This window comes from Canis aureus, chromosome 31 (genome assembly GCF_053574225.1).
Source record: "Canis aureus isolate CA01 chromosome 31, VMU_Caureus_v.1.0, whole genome shotgun sequence".
Lineage (NCBI taxonomy): Eukaryota > Metazoa > Chordata > Mammalia > Carnivora > Canidae > Canis > Canis aureus.
The window spans coordinates 35453914-35468013 of NC_135641.1; the positions used below are offsets into that span (position 1 = coordinate 35453914).

Sequence of the window (14100 nt, forward strand, 5' to 3'; positions counted from 1 at the left end):
TAGGAGACAGGTGTTACAGATACATTCTGAAGACTACACATTCTAAGAGATTTGTCTCCTCCTACGGAAAAAGAAGGAAAATTGTAGTTAAAGGAATTTCTATATAAAAATTAAGGCTTCATCACTTTCTGCTTGTTTGGACTAAATAATTAACCTTCCTGAACCCCAATTCCTCAACCTAAAATAAATAGGAATATTATTATATACTTTCTGAAATTGTAAGGGAAAATAAATCAGGTAATATTTATAAAATAGTAAGCATGGAACAAACACATGGTGGCTGCTCAATGAACACAAATTGTCTAGTCTGATAAATGAAACAATCTGGAGAATGTGTCATTAATTCATTTACTGCTTCATTTATACCAACTTGTCAGTTTAACTGGCATCTATAGAATACATATCCAAGAAGGTAAATTTACAATAGTAATATATGATGGTGATACAAAAGCACCTTTGGAAATGTTTATTATGAAAATCCATGCCTTTAGAATGTTATTGAAAAAGATTAAATGTTAGTATTTTGCAAGGATTACAAAAAGGAATAAAACAAATATACAAGTAGAAAACAAAATATCATATTGTTCATATTACAAAAAAAACTTAATACATTTTCTGGGTTTTTCCTAAAGGTGATTATGGAGTTATAATTTTATTCTATTTTTTAAAAAATATTTTATTTATTTATTTGAGTTAGAGAGCATGAGCTAGGGGGAGGGGCAGAAGGAGACAGAGAAGCAGACTCCTTGATAAGCAGGGAGCCTGACAAGCAGCTCAATCCCAAGACCCTGAGATCATGACCTGAGCCACCCAGGGGCCTCTGGAGTTATAATTTTAACAAGAGTGACTATAAAAGATACTCTGTTTTATTAAACCAGTGTTGAGCTAAAACATCCATATTCATATCTAGTGCAATATTATGCCTCGTCTTTTATCTCTGTGATGTTACTTAACTGAAAATATAAAATTATATTTCCTAAATCTCTGAAGATATCATCAATGTAATATCAATCGATATATTCTGTGCATGTCTTTCTTGAGTACTTGATCCACAAAAATTCTTCCTTGACTTTGTGAGATAAAATTATTTTCATCTCTAGTCTCCCAAGAGATGTACAGAGTCAGTGGGTACTCTATAATTACCTTCTTGAGGAAAGATAACAAGGGATTAAGAATTTTTACTTGTCAGTTACATCCAGCACTGTGCAATTAGTCTCCCAATATGTGAAGTTAAAAGACTTCTTCAGTATTTGGGGCATTTGGGTGGCTCAGTCGGTTAAGCATCTGACTCTTGGTTTTGGCTCAGGCAGGTCATGATCTCAGGGTATTGGGATCCAGCCCTGAGTCAGGCTCTGGGCTTAGTGCAGAGTCTGCTTGAGATCTCTCTCCCTCTCCCTCTGCCCCTCCTGCTCATTCTCTCTTTCTTTCTCTCTCTAATAAATAAATAAATCTTTAAAAGAAAAAGAATCCTTCAGTATTTTATATGCCTTTATATACCTTTACAATATTTTAACCCAAAAATTCTAGAGCGTTATTTTGTAAACCGCTCAATTATAGTTCTCCTCTCCCCCATCAAAAGAGCTAAACACCTACTGCCCCACAGTCTCATGGCAGTCTTTGCACCGGACATAAACTTTGACTTTAACTATTGGATAGTGATTATAGAACTGGAACAGAAAGAATCATGAGCACTTATTCACTTGATTTTTGTATCCACAATATTTAGCCAAGATTTTTGTCGGTCTGAAGAAAATAATCTGGTGCAGCTGTGGTCTGAGTTTTCTTCTTCCTGTCTATAGCGACCAATGCTTAAATCTTCCGTTTTGTTTTCTCTTGTATCCATTTCTGCATGCTGTCCCTGTACCTCTTAAAACAGTCACCTATTTTAAAACGAGTACCCAGTGTACTTTAGACATAATTGAGCAGCAGTCTGATGGGAACGATTTGCTGTGCTGGTTAATGATACAATCACATGGGGCTATTTTAAATTGGGTGAAAACAAAGTCTGGAAATTCAGATTGTGGTCCTCTATTGTTCCTCTCCATCTCTTTTTGCACTATAAAAAAATTATATATAAGGTCGTTCAGTGGCCATTATTACAAATGTTTAAAAGTATTTTATTAAACTTTACTGAAGTAGTCAACTTTTTATTTTCCCTTTTAAAAATTAATTTATTTTTTGAAGATTTTATTTATTTATTTATTTATTTATTGAAGATTTTATTTATTTATTCATAAAATACACACACAGAGAGGCAGACACACAGGCAGAAGGAGAAGCAGACACCCTGCAGGGTGCTCAATGCTGGACTACCTTCCAGGACACCGGGATCATGATCTGAGTGAAAGGCAGATGCTCAACCACTGAGCCACCATGAAAAAGGTGTCCTTTTTCTTTTTTCTTTTTTTAAGATTTATTTATTTATTTATTTTTATGTTAGAGAGCAGAAGCAAGAGGGGCAGAGGGATGGAGAGAGAATCTCAAGCAGACTCCCTGCTGAGTGCAGAGCTCAATATGGGGCTCTATCTCACAACGCTGAGATCACTACCTGGGCTGAAATCAAGAGTACACTTAATCAACTGCACCACACAGATGACCCTTTGTTTTCCCCCTTTTGAAAAAACAAAAATAAATGTAGATGATCTGAGAAGACAAAAAAGTGACTTAAACAATATGATCTGGTTTTTTAATTTCTTTTTTAATCTTAAGTAAAAGTGACCCATAATGATTCACAATTAATTATTAATCCTGGATGGTCAATTAATTTTATTCCTTTATGCATCTTTCTTTGTTTTTTAACTTGAAAAAACTAGTAGTTACAGATCTTATTTTAGGAGTTAAACTTTAGAACAATGGATGCTTTTCTTTAATTCTTAAGGTATTTTCAGGATCCACACACATGATACATCTATTTCTTTTGATTGTCCAGAGATTGATGTGTTTCTTATAATAATATTTTAAAAAAATAATCTTTCAGTATGTTTTTATTGAACAACCTGAGACATTGTAACATGACTTGCTACGACACAAATAATGATTCCCACTGAGACAGCTGAATCTTCACACTCCCTTAATTAGAAAAAATCATATTTTAAAGAAACTCTGGAATATACATCCCATTCATATAATTGTATGTGCTAAAATAGGTATACTTAAAAGAACTTAACTTGCTGCCGGTAGACCCAGGACATAGGCACAGGGCTGCTATAATTTCAGCTGTATGAATTTAGCCAAATCTTTTAAGAGCTTGACTTCACCTCAGGTTTTTTTGTTTTTTTCCAGATACAAAATAATGGCTATATAATTGTTTTTGAGGTCACTTCCAAAATGATCATTCTATATTTCTATAACACATACTTTTAAAAATTATTATTAAATAAATTAGTTTCTATCTGGTAATAATCACAGCAAGATTTAGGTAATCTTCCTTAGCTTGAGGTTCCTAAATATTTTAATTTAATTGATTTTCAGATTTCCAAGATATTTTATCATCTACCCAAATTAGGGACACTTTCCCTTTATGGGCTGAACAGTTTTCTAACTTCTTTTTTATCACATTGAGATACAGATTTAATGGTTAAAGAAAATGGTCAGGGTTTTACATTTCTTTTAAGTTCCCATGCATTAAATTCTCAAATAACTCAAACATATCCTGAGGTCCTATGAATTAAACTCAAAGTGACTCTTTTAAGTCCCTATGAATTAAAGCTCAATTCAAATATATCAAAACATCTTTATACCAGAGTTAGCATTATTTGCAGCCATTGAAGACAAATGACAGAGGCTTGCTTTTAGGACATTGGTGGATATCCACAGGAAATTTCTGGGCTATTGCTGTTGCAAGGAGAAGGGTATTCTTATCGTTTCTCCCCTAGCATTTCCTAGTTTCTGATATGTGTGGTAAAATTATAATGTCCACTCATAATGTAATTATATTAAACCCCTGACCATGGCAAAGACTAATTAGAGCTAGTTTAAAGATCTCTCTAAATAGGACAAGAAATCATATAGTTAAATTAGAATTGGAATAAGTTATCCATTCATTCTCAGTGCAAACAATTAAAATATTTTACATTGTTTAAATTAAGATTTTACACATCATGGATTTAATCTACCTTGATTAAAAATGCTTGTTACATTATTAATTTCTTTATTCTCATTGTGAAGAAAAATCAGCAAATCGCTGAAATTAATAGGATTTCTTATTTCTGAGTGGTCCTGAGGATACTTTATCACATATTATCATAAATAAAATATCAGAAACTTATTGATCTTTCCAAGGTTCAATTTATTTATGCTATGGCAAAGATTCTTATATTCACAGAACAATGAAGCTAAGATGCAAAAGAAATTGCTAGAAGTATGAGAAATATAAAAAAAGTTTTAAAAACCATTGGAGGCAATAAATAGTAAAAATGACGCTCAATAAAGCAAACAAATCGAAGAGAGAAAATTGTGAAAAATTCAGTTAAAGAAGCAAAAAGAACAGGAAGTAATATAATTGCTATGGATGAAAAAATATAGATGTTCAGATTCAAGTAATAATAGCTCCTAAAGGAGGCAAACCCCAACACGCATGAATGTACATGATGCATTAACAAAACACAAATAATAAACATTATCTGCTAATTGAAGTGAAAGCAATGAAATCTAAATGAAAATAAGAAAATATAAAAAAATGTCCTGATATTAGAAAAAGAAAGTCATCCAAAGACCAAAATGCTGACACAACTGACAAACTTAAACTTATAAAAACCAGATTCTTTAAAAAATATATATTTATTTTTTTAAGTATTTTATTTATTTATTCATGAGAGACACAGAGAGAGAGAGAGAGAGAGAGAGGCAGAGACACAGGCAGAGGGAGAAGCAGGCTCCAAGCAGGGAGCCTGACGTAGGACTTGATCCCAGGACTCCAGGATCACACCCTGGGCTGAAGGCAGCGCTAAACCTCTGAGCCACCAGGGCTGCCCTGAAAAAAAAAATTAAATTAAAAATAGCCTTTAATTTTCTGAGAAAACAAAGGTAGCTTAATTACTGAGATAAAAATCATAAAAATGTCTAAATTAAGGCCTATGATTAAAAATCATATAAATGCCTAAATCATATAAATGCCTAAATGCTTTTAACTCTGACAAAGTGGATATTGTCACCATCAATGACCCCTTCATGACCTCAACTACATGGTGTACATGTTCCAGTATGATTCTACCCACGGCTAATTCCACGGTACGGTCAAGGCTGAGAGCGGGAAACTTGTCATCAATGGGAAACAAAACATTTAAATATCAAAACACTAATGGATCAATAGCTAATAGAAACCTTTGAAGTTCTCTGCTCCTCCCCATTCGACAGACAGTGCATCTTCTGGTGCAGTGCCAGTCACATCCCCAAGACACGATGGTGAAGGAGTAAACGGATTTGACCATATTGGGCACCAGGTCACCAGGGCTGCTTTTAGCTCTGACAAAGTGGATATTGTCACCATCAATGACCCTTTCATTGACCTCAACTACATGATGTACATGATCCAGTATGATTCTACCCATGGCAAATTCCACGGCACAATCAAGGCTGAGATGGGAAACTTGTCATCAATGGGAAGTCCATCTCCATCTTCCAGGAGTGAGATCCTGCCAACATCAAATGGGGTGTTGCTAGTGCTGAGTATGCTGTGGAGTCTGCTGGGGTCTTCACCATGAAGAAGGCTGGGGCTCACTTGAAGGGTGGGGCCAGGAAGGTCATCATCTCTGCTCCTTCTGCTGATGCCCCCCAAGTTTGTGAAGGGCATGAACCATGAGAAGTAAGATAACTCCCTCAAGATTGTCAGCAATGCCTCCTGCACCACCAACTGCTTGGCTCCTCTGGCCAAAGTAATCCATGACCACTTCAGCACCAAAGGGCCTCATGACCACCGTCTATGCCATCACTGCCACCCAGAAGACTGTGGATGGCCCCTCTGTGAAGCTGTGGGTGACGGCCGAGGGGCTACCCAGAACATCATTCCTGTTTCCACTGGCACCGCCAAGGCTGTGGGCAAGGTCATCCCTGAGCTGAATGGGAAGCTCACTGGTATGGCCTTCCATGTCCCACCTCCAAAGTGTCAGTTGTGGATCCGACCTGCCACCTGGAGAAAGCTGCCAAATATGATGACATCAAGAAGGTGGTGAAGCAGGCACCAGGGAATCCTGGGCTACACTGAGGACCAGGCTGTCTCCTGCGACTTCAACAGTGACACCCAGTCTTCCATCTTTGACGCGGGGGCTGGCACTGCCCTCAATGACCACTTTGTCAAGCTCATTTCCTGGTATGACAATGAACTCGGCTACAGCAATTGGGTGGTGGACCTCATGGTCCACTTGGCCTTTGAGGAGTAAGAGCCTCCTGGACCACCAGCCCCAGCAAGAATAAGAGGAAGAGAGAGGCCCTCAGCTGCTGGGGAGTCCCTGCCCCCACTTAATCCCCCAACACACTGAGAAACTCCTGACCTCCAATTTACATCCCAGACCCTGAGGAAGGGGAGGGGCTTGGGGAGCCCTACCTTGTCATGTACCATCAATAAAGTATACTATACCCAGCGAAAAGAAAGAAAGAAAGAAAGAAAAAAAGAAAGAAAGAAAGAAAGAAAGAAAGAAAGAAAGAAAGAAAGAAAGAAAGAAAAAGAAAGAAAACTTTGATAGTATGAAATTTTCAAAAGTTCTTATTGTGTCATTTTATGTTAAAGAGCAAATGAAAAAGATAATCATGTATTTAAGTTTTAAAAAATATGAGCATGTATATGATTTCCTAATAATATCCTAAAGTGATATTATTTAAAGATGTCATGTAAATTATTCAAAATTGAGGTACCTGGGTGGCTCAGTCCATTAAGTGTCTAACTCTTGATTTTGGTTCAGTTATGATCTCAGGGTTATGAGATTGAACCCAAGGTTGGGTTCTACACTGGGCAGGAGGCTGCTTGCGATTCTTTCCCTCTTCTCCCCCTCCTCTCCCTCTCCTTCTCCCTCTCTCCCCTGCTCACTTACTCTCACACATTCTCTCTCTCAAAGAAAATTAAAGTAAATTAAATAATTTACAAAATTATTCAAAATTGAGGAAGCCAGAGGTCAAACATCTGGAAATAGATGTGCATTCCAAAAGGACTAAGTCAGTTTCTCACATTTCCTTCTTCCAATATATTTGCCATTTCTCCCCTAAAAGCTGAAGTCTGTGTCCCTTCCTCTTGAAGCAGAGCAGATTTGTGTGACTGTCACAACTGTTCCAGGTTGAATTGTGCTCCCCCCCCAAAAAAAAGATTTATTAAAGTCTTAACCTCCAGTACCTCAGAAGGTAACCTGATTTAAAATAGGATCACTGTGGATGTAATTGGTTAAGATGAAATCATACTGGTGTGGGCCCCTAATCCAATGTGACTGGTGTCCTTATAAGAAGATCCATGTGAAAGCACATACACACAAGGAAAATACCATGTGAAGATAGAGGATTGAAAAGATACATCTATAAGTCAAGGAACATCAAAGAGTGTGAAAACCAACAAAAGACAGGAAGAGGCAAGGAAGGATTCAGGTTTCAGAGGAAGGATGTCACTGTTAACACCTTGACTTTGGATTTCTGGCCCCCCAAAATTTTGAAAAAACAAATTTCTATCCTTTTAAGCTACCCAGTTTATGGTACTTTGATATGGAAGCCCTAGGAAACTAATATAAAAACCAACAAATTATGGTAGATGTGATGCCATGCCTGTTCATGTAGGACAGATAGACTATAGATTTTCTACCTGGCTGTCTTTCAGAAAAAGTGTCTAAAGAATCTTGAGCTGATAAGCAAAAAGTTTAGGATCCTAAATCTAGCATGCTAGGGAGACTATGTTCATTGTTTTCTTTGTTATGCAGAACCTTTTTAATTTATATAGTCCCACTAGCTTATTTTGCTTTTGTGGTCTGTGCTCTGGTGTCATATCCAAGAAATCATTCCCAAATCAATGTCAAGAAGGTTTCTTCTATGTTCTCTTTTAGGAGTTTTACAGTGTTAGGTCTTATGTCTAAATTTCTAATCCATTTTGGAATGTAAGACAAGGGTCCAATTTCTTTTGTTTTGATTTTTTTTGTATGTGAATATTCATTTTTCGCACACCACTTACTGAAGAGCCTATCCACTAGTCGTTGTGTGTTCTTGGTAAACCTGTTGAAGATCAGTTTACTGTGTACATATGGGTTAATTTCTTGGCTTTCCATTCTGTTCCATTGGCCAAGGAATACAAATGACCAACGAGTATGCGAAAAGATATTCACATAACTAATCATGAATGAAATGAAAATTGAAACTACAATAAGATATCACCTCATGATGATTACTTTTAAAAAAGATAACAGATATTGGTAAGGATCTGGAGAAATTGATACACTAATGGTGGGCATATAAAATTCTGCATCAACGAAAGTAGTATATGATCCAGTAATCCCACATGGTATATACATATAATCTCATGTGATATATATCCAAAAGAATGGAAATTAAGATTTTAAGGAGATAGTTGGACTTTCATGTTCATTGAAGCATTATTCACAATAGCCAAGATAAGCAAACAACTATCTATCAATAGATAAATGGATAAAGAAAATGTGGTATACACATACAATAAAATATAAGCATAAAAAGAAGGAAATTCTGTCATATGTAACAATATGGATGACCCTTGAGAACTTAATGCTGAGTGAACTAAGCCAGTCACATAAGAATAAGCACTATATGATACCACTTAAATGGGATATCTATATTATATATATATATATATATATATATATATATATATTATATAAACTGTCACATATTTGTAAGGAAGAGATGATCAAGGAAATAAAAAAAAATCTACAGGGGAATGCCTGGATGGCTCAGCGGTTTAATGTCTGCCTTTGGCCCAGGGCCTGATCCCAGGATCGAGTCTGGCGTCGGGCTTCCTGCACGGAGCCTGCTTCTCTCTCTGCCTGTGTCTGTGCCTTTCTCTCTGTGTCGCTCATGTAAATAAATAAAATCTTAAAAAAAAAATCTACAGTAGTCTTAAATGTGTACTTCACGATCCAAATATCCATTCAACATATGAAAAAACACTCCATTTAATTACTGACAGGAAACTACAAAAGAAAAACACAAAATAACACTTCATACTTTCCAGAAGTGCTAAGTAGGCCAAGAATTCCAAATGTTGTGTAGCAACTGTAACCCTCATTTACTTTTGAGAGAATCAATTGGCACAACCAACTCTGGAAAACTAACATACCTACTAAAGCATGCCTCTTGACCCAGTGATTCCACCCTATGTGTATACCCAACAGATTTGCATATGGCTAATGTAAGTCACATACTAGAATGTTCAAAACAACAAATAAAATAAAGGAAACAACTCAAATGTCGATCAGTGGTAATATTAACTATTTTTGGTATATTCATTTGAATTCTATAAGGCAGTGGTTCTGGTTTAGAGGCAATTATTATTTTGGGGTGTTTGACAATGTCTAGAGACACTTTCAGTGGTCACACTTCAGGGAGTCTTATTGCATCTAGTGGTTAGATGTCAGAGATGCTGTTAAATATCTTGCCTTGCACAGGACATTCTGGCATGACAAAGTAACATCTGGCCCCAAATGTGAATAGTGCAACATTAAGAAACCCTGCTGTGGAACTATTAAGCAAACTACACATAACCACATGGACAAAGGAAATGAGACACAGAGGACTTTTATACTGACTGATACCATTTATAAAAACTTCAAAAATCAAAATAATCAAATCCATCATTATGCTAGGACTCAGCTCGGTGGTTATTTCTGATCAGTGATTAGAAGCGCCAGGAAAGGGCTCAATGATACTGGTAATTGTTCTAACCAGCAAGGGTGCTGGTTACACTTTTGTCCTTTGAAAATTAATTTAGGTGTATATTTTCATTTCTATAGTTTTTTATTTCTATATTTTTTGGTGAAAAATTTATTGAAAGTTTATTAGATTAGATATTCCCCCTCTTAATGTCATTCCGGCTACTACTCCATCAATGGTAAAGGTATGTCAGATTTCATAGATCTTGTTCCTTGGAACTATAAAGTGTATAAATTCTTTTCACTTTGTTGGCTGGGGGATCCAGCTCTGTCTAATCATTATACCCAAGCTTAGCTTCAAATCAACTTTTACATATCAAAGGGAAGGACCAGCTCCTCACTTAGCATTACAAAAGGCCAGACTTAGAGATTTTTTTAAAAAGACATCTCACTTTGTTTTTATAAGGCAATTATGGTTTGACATAGTTATTTGACAGAATAATTATTTGTGTGTGTTAGATATACGTACATATCAAGAACCATCCACTTTCAAAGATGGGTAACATGGATTTTTAAACTTTGCTAAACTAATCTACTCTAAGCAAATTGTAATTATTTCTGGGAAGTGGCAGATGTTTTAATAATTATTATTTTATCCCGGAATATAGATACAGATTTAATCACACTTGATATGGTAGAAATACTAGGCAAAAAAGTTGTGCATGAATGTTCATATATTCCAAAATGTATTTTATTTCAAATACAGCACAAAAAATATAACGACATAACCCTTAGTATCTTGTCAAAGAAAAATCATTAGACATTTACAAAACTTATCTTTAAGTAATCGTCAATTTAGGCCAAACAGTAAGGCTTTTACATGACTTTAGGGCAAAATATACGTATGATGTGATATTTTTAAAAACTTATGAAGATTAGGAGAGCAAAATTAGATCACACTTAGAGGGAAGTTTAGGTATCATTTTATATTTATAAAACCAACAATACCTTGTGCAATAACATGGCATTTTTATTACTTAACAAGTAAAATCTGATCTCTGATTTTTTTATGTTCACCTCTATAACACTGGCCAATATCCTCCTCCCTTGCTGTTTGAAGCACCACCTGGGCAATTTCCAATGCCAAATCAATTCAACCTGCTAATAAACCAATAACTAGGTTACCTTTCACTTCAAGGTAAAGAGAGGAGAGAAAAACACTAATCTACTGTGTGGCTAGTTTTCTTTCTAAATCCATGCTATTTAACCTTAATTCGGTCCGCTAGGCAGTCTAGAAATCTCTCTATTTGTCTTCGCTCCCTCTCCTTTTCTTCCTCACTTCTCTTAAATCTCTGATACTGCTAGCACTCTTCGTCAGTGTCTGGAGATGACTTACTGGTTTACATACAACAAGGATTGTCAGATGTGCTCTCTTCCACAATTCAGGTACTGGACTGAACAGTTGCCTATAATTTCACTCATCTTGCTCTTTTTACAACTCTCCTCTAAAATGGAATAGAAATGGTTTTTCCAACACTAAAGGTAATCCTTGCACAAGGCCACCAAAATTGACTACCATCTGCTCCTAAGGAACCACACTACCTGTTCCCCATCTATGCTCTGTATTTTCAAGTTCTCTCTCCACTATAGTCTCTTTATAAATGCTCATATAAATACTCATATCCCTGATATTCACCATTTTGTTTGGTCTCATCTATTCTAGCCCTCTCCAAACCTTTCAAAATTTTTACTTCCTTTGTGTCCCTATGTTTCCACTGCCATTCATGCCACAATTGACTGTTTTTTGGCTTCAGTCCTCACTTTTTCCCTGAAACTTGTACTATGATATTGCAATTTTTTTTTTTTTTAAGAAATACAATGGACACTTTTAGTTTTATCAAATCCCTGATGCATTTTACTTATATCCTTCCTTCTGGAAATACACTTAACAGAACCTCCCTGTCACCATACATCCAGAGTTCCCCTCTTTCTAACTTGTTGCAGTTTATCTGGTTTCTTGTAGAACACTCTTCTGTCTCTCATCTTATAATATTAGAGTTTATACGTCCTCTCATAACTCAATTTCCATCAATTCTGATGATTCCTTCTTTTAGAGAGCCAGACACCATTTCTTTCATGAGCTTCAGACTCATATCCAATTGAATAATACTATATATATCACAGTTAGCTCAGGTCCAACATGATTAAAACTGATAACTGTTTGTCCCTCGGTTCTCCTTGTGTACATCCTGCCCCAGATAATACATTATCATCTGGGCTGCTGTCAAAGAAACCCAGCACCATCCTTGTGTCTCTCTTTCCCTCACTTTACACCATAGACATTCCTGAATTCCTGTTGATCCTACTTCAAAATTATATTTTAAAGCCTTCCACTTATCTTCATTTTCTCTGGCACATTATTAAATCAAATAACAGTGTTCTCTCTCCCTGTGATGACTTAAAAATCTCTTAACTAACATTTTTCCATGTTTCTAGGTAGGTCTTTCTCCATTATCGACTCAGAGTAATTTTCCAATGCATTAAACATGTTATAATACTACTTAGCTTAATACTCATAAATAACTTTCTACTGGTATTAGAATGAACTAGTATAAGTTCAAACTTCTTAATAAAACTGAAAAGTTATGCAATTAAATTGATATATTGTAAATGAGAAATCACAACCCATAGGAAAGGGTGATTCCAAAGAGAATCCAAAGAACACACTTGGTAGCAGTTACTGGAAAAATAATCTCACCAAGTTGGATTTCTTCAATTAAACCAGTAATAAGTTTTGTTTTTGGTGTATGTATTTGTGTACATAGAAAATAATAGCCAAAGGTGATATGATAATCAATTCTAAATATGTGAGAGTAAATGGAGCTGGAGGCTATGCCTACAGCAATGAATCTAGCAACCCTTAAAAGAGGAAGTAGTATAATTTGCTACTCTGTAGTCTAGAGTGATTATTGTAGCTAGTAAATAATAATTAATGAAGTAAACTTTTGAACAGAGATATTTGCTTTTTTCTAAAAGCAGAGAAATAAACCCAGTCCATTCTATAACAAATATTTTCCTTCTCTTAGAGATTCTTGAATAGTACAGAGTTTACAATATAGCAAGCATCACGGGGAAAACAAAATTATTAAATTCACCAAGGCTGATTTCTTAAAATGAGAGTGCCAGTTTCTTCTTAGGTGTAAGGGTGACCAAACTGGTTTGATAATTGGTGAGAGAAAGGAAGTCACCTTTTATCAGAAAAACTTTGTGAAGAAGCTATCATTCCCTATAGAGGTATAAAGAAAGGAAGCCATGGGTGACCTCACTACTCAGATCTGAAGGAAGGGATTTCTAAGAAATTTGGCCAATATCTTTTTATGTGCTGCAATATATACTGAGAAAGGGTGCACATTGACCTGTCTCATTGCTAATGCAGGAATGGCACGGAGACTGGAGAAAGAAGGATTGTTTGAATGGCAAAGAAGCTGTAAGAACAAGCTCACTTCCGTTCCTACTTCACTAGAGGTAAAAAGACAGACCCATTCAAGTCCATAGCCCCCTAGCTATGGAAAACTTTCTATGCAAAGAAACATTCATTATAGCATTTTTAAAATAAGAGAAAGGTCTTGGGTGAAACAGGCCTACAAATCTTGATCTCTGTCCCTGTCCTCCTTAATAAATAGTAGCACCATCCATTCACTTGATAAAGTTAAAATCTTATAGCTATTTTTGACTTTTCCTCTTACCTTCTTTCACTCCATCAGCAAAGCTCGTCAGTTTTATCTTCGAATAAATGATAAACCCTATTCTTCTCTCCTTTCCCCAACAGATATGCTAAGTCAGGTCACCCGGATCTCTTTCTGCTGCATATGGACATAGTCAATGCTTAGTGAAGAACTGATGTTTTTCTTGAAGAATTGCTTGAAATGTATGTCTGCACATACTCATAGAAAGAGTATGCGAAAAATTTCCATTTTATTTTAGTCAAAAAAAATAATTTAAAGAACCATAAAATATCATAGAACCATAAAAAAAGAACAAACACTAATTTAAAGCCCATTGCTTAATGAACTTATTTAGCATGATCTCAATTCTATACTCTTTCTCCCTCCCTGCACAACACTTCTCATTAAGAAATTTTACTTATCCTTCATGGTTAATTCAAAATATTCTCTTCTCTAGAAACTGTCTCTCCTTTTTCCAAAGAAGCTACTTCTCCCTCCCCTAAATCTCCATGCATATGTTCCAGCTCTCTCTGTGGAGCTTAAAACAATTTATTCCTGACATTTGA

The 14100-nt window shown here is 35.7% G+C and overlaps 1 long non-coding RNA gene across 6 annotated transcripts in view; it reads left to right on the forward strand.

Moving 5' to 3' along the window:
- Positions 1–14100, forward strand: part of LOC144302653 (uncharacterized) — a 540109-nt gene that overhangs the window by 383427 nt on the left and 142582 nt on the right. For 5 of the 6 annotated variants that reach the window (XR_013369624.1, XR_013369623.1, XR_013369627.1 and 2 more), the window contains one exon: positions 13246–13334. The exons of the other annotated variant lie outside the window; for it this stretch is intronic. This is a non-coding gene — a long non-coding RNA (uncharacterized LOC144302653). The remainder of the gene's footprint in view (positions 1–13245; positions 13335–14100) is intronic. 6 annotated transcript variants of the gene reach the window in all.